The sequence below is a fragment of the Myxine glutinosa genome, chromosome 7 (genome assembly GCF_964187855.1).
Source record: "Myxine glutinosa chromosome 7, kmMyxGlut1.1, whole genome shotgun sequence".
In the NCBI taxonomy this organism is placed as follows: Eukaryota; Metazoa; Chordata; class Myxini; order Myxiniformes; family Myxinidae; genus Myxine; species Myxine glutinosa.
Window position 1 is genome coordinate 49,425,691 of NC_136267.1, and position 9,691 is coordinate 49,435,381.

Consider the following 9,691-nt stretch of genomic DNA (forward strand, 5'->3'; position numbering starts at 1 on the left):
TCGAGAGAACTTCATTTCCCGCCTTGTTGTTCGCGTGTTCGTGTATCTGCAGCGCCCAAACCGTCGTCGGCGAAACCGCAGAGCTCGTTTCCTTTTTCCACCATCTCGTGAAACTCCAACACGGTTAGCAAAAGGATCCGCGAGCTCCGCGTCTGGAGTCACGTTGGACAACAAGGTAAATACCCAGTAAACAAAGAACAATGAACAATGCGTGCCGATGGTGACGATTGCTTATTTATTTGTTTATTTATTTTTTATATCATTAATCGAAGCAAACCTGCACAAAACTTCAATCATGAGATCTTGAAACTATAAATAAGTGTCTAATTATTGGAAAAGGAAGCATAATAATCCAATGGATTCAAAATCTCTGTCAATTGTCTATTAACAAATCATATAAACTTTGGGACTGGCTGGAGATGGGATTGGTATTCATCTATTGTTTGTGTTGTACTGTTATCGATGTCTTTATACCACAATAATTTGGCATTATCCATGATCGTTTCATATCACATCTACAGTCACGTGAAAAAGTAAGTACACCCCATGTAAAGTTTTGACTTTTTCAACATATTTCAACATACAGCTATTTGATTTTCATTTCAACAATATTGATAGATAGTGGGGCGGCTTAGCCCAAATATTCAAAAGAATTGTGCATTTTGTGAAACAAGCACCAAATTTGGCACAAATGTACATTAATATGTTGCGAACATTTTCAGATATTGGGCCACTTGAAATTCCGTAATTTTTTTTTTCAAATTTTTTCAAATTTCGTAATTTCAAATTTTTCGGGTGACACCGTCACAATTTCGGTCTTCGAGGCCGGCCGATAGGCAAAGTGTGACCGGAAGGGACGAGGTTCTCCTGACCACGTGGCCCTCGATCTGGGAAGCGAGAGGCGTTCCATTAGTGGACGCGCCCCTCACGCCCGACTTTTGGGCGGCCCCGGCAGGCCGTTTGTTTTGACGTTCCGTGACAGGCCCCGCACCCCCACCTCCGGGCCGACCGGAAGCTTGTGCTGAGTACATCATACCTGAACAACTCAGTGAGGCAGAACACAGCAGTGCACACCAGGGTGACCCCTTCAGTGCATAAACCAATTAACCTGTCCACTGCAGGGCATATAGAAATGAAGTTATTTTCTGCATATAATAATAATATAAGTTCAGTTCTATATAACAATTTCTGTTATCACCACTACCACTACAACTACCACTACTACAAGCTTTGTCTGGAATTTTGTGGACTAACAGACAAACAGACATACAGACAAGCTGGGATCAAAACATTACCTCCTTCCACCATTGAGTGTAGAGGTAAACATCATGGAAATTATATCATGCCCTAGATTTAATTCATGCTTACCCGTGTATTTGCTTCACTGGTTCACAAGGTCTTTTGCATACATGTAATTCAGACTCTCGTCTTCATTGCTGACCACACAATGTTCGCAACATATTAATGTACATTTGTGCCAAATTTGGTGCTTGTATCACAAAATGCACAACAGGTTTGCTATGCTGCTACACTAAGATAAAGGTGATATAATATAACAAATATCATGAAACATTTACATTTTGTAGTCCATTGTATAATTTAAATAAACATAAATGCAAATTTCGCATGTGGAAAAAGTAAGTACACCCTTGGCTCTAATCGGTGGTATTGCCCCCTTTGGCAGAAACAACCTCAAGTAGGCGTTTCTTATAACTGTCTACCAGTCTCTGACATCGACTGGGAAAAATTTTTGCCCACTCCTCCATGCAGAATTCTTTCAGCTGTGCGATGTTTGAGGGGTTTCTTGCATGCACAGCTCGTTTCAAATCCCGCTACAACATTTCAATGAGAGTTAGATCCGGGCTTTGACTTGGCCATTCCAGAACCCTCCATTTCTTTCTTTTCAGCCATTCCTTGGTGGATTTACTGGTATGTTTAGGGTCATTGTCATGTTGCAAGGTCCACCTTCGATTGAGCTTCAACTTTCCGACAGATGGCCTCACATTATCCTCAAGCACCCTCTGGTACAATGAAGAATTCATAGTGGATTCTATGATGGTGAGCTGCCCAGGCCCTGATGCAGCAAAGCTGCCCCAAACCATAATATTTCCACCACCATGCTTTACAGTTGGTATCAGGTTCCTGTGGTCAAATGCTGTCTTTGGTTTTTGTCAAAACATGTCTTCTGGTACTGTGGCCAAATAGCTCTACCTTTGACTCATCTGTCCAGAGCACATTGTTCCAGAAGTGCTGGTCTTTGCCTAGGTGTTCATTGGCAAGCTTTAGTGTTGCCCTGATGTTCTTTCTGGACAGCAAAGGTTTCCTCCTGGCCCACCAACCATGTCGATCAAAATTGTGCAGCCTCTTTCTAATGGTAGACTCGTGCACTTTGACATCAACAGTGGCAAGAGCTACCTGTAGGTCCCGTGATGACATTCTGGGGTTGTTAGAGACTTCTTTCAGCATCTTGCGGTCTGCTCTCGGGCTGAACTTGCTGGGGCGGCCTGGCCTGAACAAGTTGGTAGTTGTTTGGAATCTTCTCCACTTGTAGATGATCTTCCGGACAGTCGAATGTTTGATTTCAAATTGTTTGGAGATCTTTTTAAATCCCTTCCCAGACTCATTGGCATCTATAACCTTCTTTCTGAAGGCCTCAGAGAGCTCTTTTGATCTCGGCATGGTGACGCCGCACACTTCAACAACAAAGAGCAAACCAAGCGAAATGTCTGAGGTTTAAATAAGACAGGTTCCTCCAAGATCCTCTCTAACGATGTTCTCATCATTTGCACCTGAGCTTGTGCACCTGATTCTAATTTTAGGTATTTGAAATAGTGATAAATGTAGGGGTGTACTTACTTATTCCACATGTGAAATTTGCATTTATGTTCATTTAAATTATACAATGGACTACAAAATGTAAATATTTCATGATATTTGTTATATTATATCACCTTTATCTATCAATATTGTTGAAATGAAGATCAAATAGCTGTATGTTGAAATATGTTGAAAAAGTCAAAACTTTACATGGGGTGTACTTACTTTTTCACGTGACTGTACCTTCGATTTATTGTATATTTATACGACTACTACGAGTATGACTACAACCACAACTACGACTACTACTACTACTACCACCACTACTTTAATTGGTGGCAGTGTTTAGGGAAGGGAATTTTAACCTTCGTATTGGAACACGAATTCCAAGCAATATAACCCAGAATTTTGCACGTGAGTATTCAAAATGTTCTGGGAACGAAGTACGAACTCACAATAGTCCAACACATACCAACATTGATATGGGTAAATACAGTGCATTCAGAAAGTATTCAGACCCCTTCACTCTTTTCACATTTTGTTATATTGCAGCCTTATGCTGACATCGTTTAAATTCATTTTTTCCCTCATCAATCTGCACTCAATACCCCCTCAATGGTATATATATAATTGAATATTTAGAGTCCATTGCTGTTTTGGGAGCACTGGGTGCATCACTAGTCGTTGATAAATGTTTCCAACCTAGAACAGATACCTGACGGATGATTTGGGCAGAAATTTTTGGAAAGGCGGGATACTCGACTTCGGTGGTTTGGGCAGGATTTTTTAGTTTGTTCAAGATGTCGCCGATAATCCACCCGCTCTTTGCGAAAGACACTGATGGATGTTTAATGTCCACCGATGACCAGTGCTGGTGGACTGGATCTCTGGCTAACGTCCATCCTAGCAACGGCGCACACATTTCCCAAGATTAATGCTTTTACATTCTTTCTTTGAGATAATTGGAAGATAATTTTATGTATGAAAACTTTCTTCCAGAAGATAAATATAAATTTCTTATATAATTTTAATTTTTTGGTGAATTTTCTTATTTATCACAATATGGAAATTTCTGATACTGATCCCAAAATTAATATAATGCTGGGTTGAAATACAACATTAACTAGGATGGCACCTCCGTCAGGCGGAACAGGTTACGGTTTGTATCCCACTGATGGGTCGGATCTGGATTCGGAGATGAACCAAATTCTAATCGGCTTGTTCTTCTCACCTAACCAACTCTTCCACCAACTTTTTTCATAATTCGTCTACAACTTTTTGAATATCGTGCTATGTGGCCTTTTTTGGTCCATCTCTCAATGGTGAAAAATCACTTAATTTTTTTTTTTAATTAGTATCCGGTTCCGGATCTTCATCAAAATCTAATCAATTCGTCCTTGTTACACACCCAACCTGTTCACCAAATTTTGTACGAATCTGTCCACAACGTTTTGAGATATCCTGCTCACAGACAGACAAACACTGGTGAAAACATAACTTCCGCCACCGAAATTATCTCTTCTGCAGTTGTCTTTCGGAAAAGGGACCGCAAGTCTCGAGGTCTCTTGTATCCTTATCCATGCCATGTGTCCTTGTCTCTTTGACACCTGCATTCCAATATTTTTTTTTTTTTTTTTTTTGTATACTGAATCGAGGCTCGTGAAAGAGCTAACATTTATTTCACAAACAAATCAACCAGACAAACAAAATATACAAAAAGAGGGAGCGGAAGACAAGATGGGGAGAGAAGGGGAAGCACACAAACACAACATTTGAGAGCAGGGAGAAGTGTGGGAGGGAGAGGGCTTGGGGGCAGGAGGCGTGGGAAGGGGAGGGGGGGGGGGGGGGGGAGAGGTATAAAACACAAGGGGACCGAAATTAGCGGGGGTAGAAAATATCAAGGTTTTGGATGGGGGAAGATAAGAGATGGTGGTGAACAGCTGTTTTAAAGACCTGGAGGGTGGAGTGGGATTGAAGAGAGTGAGGGAGTTTGTTCCAGAGGTGGGAAAAAATAGGAATAAAAGAGTGAAGGTGAGCAGAGAGTCTTGATTTTGGCAGTTTGACCATAAGAGGGTTGCAGGCACATCTTGTGCGACCTGTAGGAATATTTGGGGGACAGAGCCCAGAGAGAGCTGGGGGGGCAAGGCCAGAGAGGAGTCGGTAGAAGACGGAAAGACCACCAACCTGCCTGCGGTGAGTGAGTGAGAGGCCCTCGGAGTTAGCTTCATCGTGGGAGATTCTTCTTCTTCGGGAGATTTATTGTTCGCGGGAGCTCCGAGATTTTGTGCTCTTCTTCAGTTTGAACAACTCCCACAGACACATTTATGGGTTGTGCTAAAAAGTCAAATAACGACAGGTATTTCCTGACATGAGGTTACACCCTTACATATTATAACCTCTAAATGAATATTGTCAGTGATCCATAAACTTCCATAGTTGCCCTAACATGTCCATATAGGACTTCAAGTCAGAAACTGATGTCTGGGATAACGTGAAAGAAGGTTTGAAGGCAACTTGTAGCTGAGCAGTCAATTCATTTTCACTTGTCTGATTTAGACAGGTCCGTTCCACGACAGTTAGACAACGGGCTAACACTGTGTATCGCAGATTATGGACATTGTCTATCTACCTGAGGTTGTGACATTTCCTGCAATAATTGGTGTCCTTTTTCCTCAGGTCACAGTATCCTTGAACCCTCAGGTATTGGACTGCTTAATGAGGATGGTGAGATATGTAGCACGTGTAACGTACCCATATGCACCAGACACAAACACCCAGCACACAAAAGCAGCACATAATGTACTCAGACATGAACATGCCTATTCGATAATTTCCTTCACTGTTGTTTGAATTTGCCTTCAAAATAAATAAATAAATAATCAGCACCTCTAAACCAGCCTGATTCATGTGTGGTATACCTACCGTATTCATCATGATACATGTGTGGTATACCTACCGTATTCATCATGATACATGTGTGGTATACCTACCGTATTCATCATGATACATGTGTGGTATACCTACCGTATTCATCATGATACATGTGTGGTATACCTACCGTATTCATCATGCTACATGTGTGGTATACCTACCGTATTCATCATGATACATGTGTGGTATACCTACCGTATTCATCATGATACATGTGTGGTATACCTACCGTATTCATCATGATACATGTGTGGTATACCTACCGTATTCATCATGATACATGTGTGGTATACCTACCGTATTCATCATGATACATGTGTGGTATACCTACCGTATTCATCATGATACATGTGTGGTATACCTACCGTATTCATCATGCTACATGTGTGGTATACCTACCGTATTCATCATGATACATGTGTGGTATACCTACCGTATTCATCATGATACATGTGTGGTATACCTACCGTATTCATCATGATACATGTGTGGTATATCTACCGTATTCATCATGATACATGTGTGGTATATCTACCGTATTCATCATGATACATGCGTGGTATACCTACCGTATTCATCATGATACATGCGTGGTATACCTACCGTATTCATCATGATACATGTGTGGTATACCTACCGTATTCATCATGATACATGTGTGGTATACCTACCGTATTCATCATGATACATGTGTGGTATACCTACCGTATTCATCATGATACATGTGTGGTATACCTACCGTATTCATCATGATACATGTGTGGTATACCTACCGTATTCATCATGATACATGTGTGGTATACCTACCGTATTCATCATGATACATGTGTGGTATACTTACCGTATTCAGCATGATACATGTGTGGTATACCTACCGTATTAATCATGATACATGCATGGTGTTCATCTGCCAATTCATTTCTATACACTCTCTTGAGTTGTTTCCTCCTCACCTCATACAGCTGTGCACAGTTGTGATGTGGAGGGGAACCTGGAGATACCTGTATGCAGAAAGAGTAGGACATAAAGGTGCTAGAATAATTAAGCATTCTAACAATAATTCTTGATGGTTCTTTCCGCACAGACTGGATTCAGGCTCCAGAGTGGACCCTACCAGAAGGACCTGTGATCCTCAGCTCATTGCCATCTGAAGTCCAATGCCATGATCCCAAACCTGCTTGCCTTCCTCCTCCTTATGATCCCTCAACTCCAGTTTCTGCTGCCCATAAACCCAAACAATGTCGACCTGCATACAGTAAGACTGCCTCGATAGTTCATTTGTTAAACTTCATTTGGTATCCTAGTCTTCCAAGCTTTCGTTACAGGATGTTGTTGCTTTCAATCCAGATAGAAGGATAACCTTGAGGGCAGCAGGATAACTCAGTTGGTAGCTTCCTCACCACTCATGGCACGTAGTCGTATATGTATATGCATGCATTGCCTGGAGTTCTTCAACCTTCAGTAACCTTTTTAGGATGAAGTAGGCCTTGCACTATATTTGGAGACCCATCTACCAGCTCCCAATACTAGGAAAGTGTTCTGAGGATGAATTTCCATTTCTCCACTACAGAACGCCAGCAACCTCTTTTATGGGCGTTCATCAGGGATCTTCTCCTGGAACCTGAGGGACCTCACAGACCATTGTGTTGGTTAGATCAGAGACTTGGTTTGTTCAGGGTGGTTTCTTCCACCGAGCTTGCCAGACGATGGGGTTGCAAGAAGGGCAATCTCAAAATGAACTACGAAAAGCTGAGCCGTGCCATGAGGTACGTTTCGATTCAGTACTGTAGTTAGGTCCAAAACTTCAATTCCGTGACCATTTTCTGGCTAGTAAGGTTTGACGATTGATTTGACTTCTATTGACATTTTATTACAAAAATAGCCTCTATGTCCCTCCCAAAAATCCCGGCATTTTTCGCCAGAGGCCCGAATCCAAGATGACCGCCGGCACTATCTTGAAAAATTACGTTTTGAACCAGAACACCTAGAATCACGTACAAAGACACTTTTTTGGGTAATTTGACCACGAGAATTCCGAATCTGACATTAGTTTGACGTTATGACATTATTTTGACCCAGAAATCCAAGATGGCCACCATCCAGTAGAGCGAAAATGCAACTTTTGTACTTAAACATGTTAAAGAAACTACCTCCATAAGGATATCTTGCAGTAAAGTAATTGATGATTGCATGACAAGTAAACTCATTACACTTCAAAATAAGCTATTTTTAATAGCTGTGACTTGAACAGTTTTCAAATGAAGTAATTAATCAATATGACCTTTAATTATATGATTAGTCCGAATCAGAGCATTCTGCTTCACTAGAATCTGAATCATCAGATTCCGATGAATCTCCCCGCCTTTGTACATCATCATCTAGCTCCTCATTCCCCTCCTGGCTCTCATCTTCCTCACTCTCTTCAGCTGGCCCTGGTGCAGGTAGATGTGTCGGGAGAGCAGGTTGCGTGTGGCGGACAGGGCGACAGCGACCACCCACCAGCTCCCAGCCATGTCCGAGTGGCGAGGGGTGGTGTTTCTTGGAGGGATGACGCACAAGATATGCCAAGTAGTTTGCTCGGAGGCAGTGTTGGCGTAGGCTGTCTGCATCTGGAGGGAGACGGATAAATGATTTGTTTTTCAGTGTCTTCCACTTTGCTGCACGGGCCTCAGCCATGGTGCTACTCTTTTCGTCGCCATAGATGACATGTCGTGTGAACTGGAAGAGCTCCTCTAGCACCTCCTCCTCAAGGTCAAGGCTATCTCCACACAGCGAGAGCTGCCGTCGAGCCACAGGGCTCTTCGCCACCCGGTCATACACCAACTTCTTACCCTTGCCATAGAAGCCTGAGTTGGCATCACAGCCTGTCATACAGTGCAGCTGCACAATACAGTCTGCCATCTCGTCATTAACCAGGCCATGACATAAGATAGTCTCCTTCTTCCTCTTGATACAGAGCTTTCCGGGCAGCTGCTGCGAGATGACTGCTGCCGCGACAGAGGCATCGGTATCAGCGGTATCAATGACAACAGGGCCACTGTAGCCTGATTCACGCAGAACTGCGTAAGCAGAAAAGAGGACAGTATCAGCCTCAGACTGGTCAAAGCTGTAGTTCTCCATTGGTTGCTGGGTTGACAAATTGGTGCAGTGGGAGCCAACAGAGTAGACAATCTCTGCATCAACACTCTCTGCAAGGTCTGTCAGGTAGGTGCATATCAGCTTTTGCATCCGCCCCTTGTTGCTGACGCTACATAGAAGTGTTTTGAATGCTTGGGCAGAAGGGAAGGGGTCATTCAATTTCATGTAGGTGTTGGGTATATGTGCCTTACCCTGTACCCGCAGGTCTCGCTCGTCATCTTTAGTAGAGTATGGTGTGTCATATGGGTCATTCACACAGAAGATACGTTCAGCATCACCATGGCGGGCAAGGATGATGGAAGACACCTTGTGGACATAGTCTGACCACTTGTATGGGGTGCCATGTTGCGTCTGTCGATCCTCTGCTGATGGAGTTGCCATCCTCCAAATCATGCCCATGTCGATGAGAGCGGTGTAGGGTTCCTGCAGATCTACAGATTGCAGAGAGAGTTTCTGGATGAGCTTACTCTTCTGTGTCTTCCTGTATGTTCCGTTGGAGTTGAACTGGATGACTTGATGCCAATATGGCCGCCAATATTCCACTTGGGAGTGGAAGCCGATCTTGCCCTCAAACTCCCGGGTCAGGATATCTTTGATAAAGGATGACTTGATGCTGGATGTTGAGAAGCCATACCGAGATATGATAGAGCTGTAGTCTTTGAGGAGGCTCTGTAGTGACCTTAGCTCACGTTCCTCAAAGATAACTGTTCTGATGTGGTCAAAGAAGATAGTCTGAGCCTCACGGAGATTGACATTGTGCATGCGTGGGAGTTTGTCATCTTCACTCATTTTCTGGTAACTACGC

The 9,691-nt window shown here is 42.9% G+C and overlaps 1 non-coding gene across 1 annotated transcript; it reads left to right on the top strand.

Annotated features, from left to right (window-relative positions):
- The first annotated feature begins 40 nt into the window (after positions 1–40).
- On the top strand, positions 41–6,967 carry LOC137430742 (uncharacterized). Its single transcript, XR_013624071.1, has 3 exons — positions 41–175; positions 5,494–5,541; positions 6,833–6,967. It is a non-coding gene; the product is annotated as an uncharacterized LOC137430742 (transcript).
- Positions 6,968–9,691: the final 2,724 nt, after the last annotated feature.